The sequence below is a fragment of the Sturnira hondurensis genome, unplaced genomic scaffold (genome assembly GCF_014824575.4).
Source record: "Sturnira hondurensis isolate 20B ecotype Veracruz unplaced genomic scaffold, ASM1482457v3 Scaffold0005323, whole genome shotgun sequence".
Lineage (NCBI taxonomy): Eukaryota > Metazoa > Chordata > Mammalia > Chiroptera > Phyllostomidae > Sturnira > Sturnira hondurensis.
The window spans coordinates 14,779-16,931 of NW_028077954.1; the positions used below are offsets into that span (position 1 = coordinate 14,779).

The 2,153-nt window shown below is 44.2% G+C and overlaps 1 long non-coding RNA gene across 1 annotated transcript; it reads right to left on the reverse strand.

Annotated features, from left to right (window-relative positions):
- Window positions 1-520: 520 nt before the first annotated feature.
- On the reverse strand, window positions 521-1,940 carry LOC118987654 (uncharacterized). The gene is made up of 2 exons (XR_005066623.1): window positions 1,903-1,940; window positions 521-631 (listed from the first exon to the last, which is right to left on the reverse strand). It is a non-coding gene; the product is annotated as an uncharacterized LOC118987654 (long non-coding RNA).
- Window positions 1,941-2,153: the final 213 nt, after the last annotated feature.

Sequence of the window (2,153 nt, forward strand, 5' to 3'; positions counted from 1 at the left end):
CACTGCTCACGGCCCTTCTCTTTTGAGGGATGGACCACCTCTCCTCCCCAAGCAGAGCATATCATGTATTCTTTACTTTAATCCATGGTAGATGGGGTGACATGTGGGAAAATTTGCCCCCACAGCCAACCTGTACCATACTAAGAAGTATGAAGTATCTACTTTCTGTGACATAAGATTATTTGAGGGCCTCTAAGTGAATCTCACCAGAAAGGGAGAAAACAAAAGCAGATTTTATCTTTGTGGACATCCTAGCACATTGGGAAATGCCTCAAGCGCTTTTGCTCTGATAAAGGTCATTCTAAAATATAGGCTGCATCCAGGATGCCCTAGGCTTACAAAACAAGTGGCCCTGTTCCCTGCTAGCATGTGGGCATCTGAGGGAGAGGTGGTATTCTCGTCCCTGAAGACAAGGAAAGCACCACCAGCAAACAAACCCACCCCAACACTGACCTACAAACAACAGCAGCACATTCTCACTATGAACACGGGGGAACCAACCTCACTTTGGCTCTATTGCTTGGATAGGGCTGTCCTAGGACACCAGAAATCAAGGCACAGAGTTTGAGGACAATCCTTGGAGATGTCACACTGGTAGACTGTCAAATGAGGTGGCACAAACCAGAAAGTGCTAGAAAAAGAAAAAGAGACAATTAGCCCAAACTGCTCACCACCACACCCCTCTGCCTCCCTACCCCAGACACGTCCATAGCCTCTAGTTCCACATCTTTCCACATTCTGGGGAATATCCTGGCCCTGAATGATGTCCTGGGCCTTGAACAATATTTTTAACTAAATGTTTTATTTTGAGAAAATTATATGCAGCTGTAGGGAGTAACACCTAGACATCCCACATGCGCTTTATCCAGTTTCCCCCAAGGAAAATGTCTGCCCAAACTACAGCATACCATCACAAGCAGGATATCGACACCACAGATACAGAACATTTCCATCATGACAGTCCCCTACTGTTGCCCTCTCACAGCCACATCCAACCTCTCCCTAACCCCTGGCAACCACCAATCTGTTTTCCATTTTCATAATCAGTCATTTCAAGAATGTTACATAAATGTGTAGGGCCATGTACACATACAGTTACACAGCGTATGGAGCCTTTTGAATTGGCTTTTTCCACCTCCATAGTTCTCTGGGGATTTGCATAGGACAATGGGTGTACTGATAGATTACTCTGTTTTGTTCCTAAGTATTACACCATGGACTATCTCATTTAAAATTATACTTTACATACAATATTATATTACTTTCAGGTGTACTTTATATGCCTTACAAAGAGATCACCATGATAAGTCTAGTAGTTACCTTGCACCACACATTGTTATTACAATATTACTGACTGTATGCTTACTTTATATCCCTGTAACTATTTTTATAGCTGGGAATTTGTAGTTCTTAGTACAGCTAAACATAAAAACATTTTACATTAAAAAATGGGTGGAGGACCTGAACGGATATTTCTCCAAAAACATGCAGATGAGGAACAGACACATGAAAAGATACTCAACATCACTAATCCTGAGGGACATGCAAATCAAAACCACAGTGAGATATCACCTTACACCTGACACAGTGACTATTATTAAAAAGTCAACAAACAAGTGTTGGTGAAAAAGTGGAGAAAGGGAACCCCCTTGAACTGTCAGGACTCTAAATTGGTGGAAGAGATATGGAAAACAGTATGGAGTTTTCTGAAAAACTTGAAACTAGAAATATCATATGATCCAGCAACTCCACTTCAGGAATTTATCCTAAAATAACTATTTCAAAAAGATATGCACACCCCTATGTTCAATGCAGCAGCATTCCCAGTAGCCAAGATACAGACCTTCATTTTTCAACCTGGAGACCTGCCGCAGCAGCATTCCCAGTAGCCAAGATACAGACCTTCATTTTTCAACCTGGAGACCTGCCCGGGCAGGAGGTCTCCCCCTTCTCCAAGCAGGAAGATTCCACTGCACTCAGCCAGGTCTTGCTTCAACCCAGGGGGGAAGGAGGAGGGAGTGGAGAGGAAGGCGGGGCCAGGGGCGGAGCTCAAGAGGATGGTCAACGAGTCACCTTGGAGCAGGCAGTAGGCAGGGAGGGGCCAGAGGCCTGGGAAGAGCGTCAACTTGGAGGAGAGAGTGAATAGGGTGCAG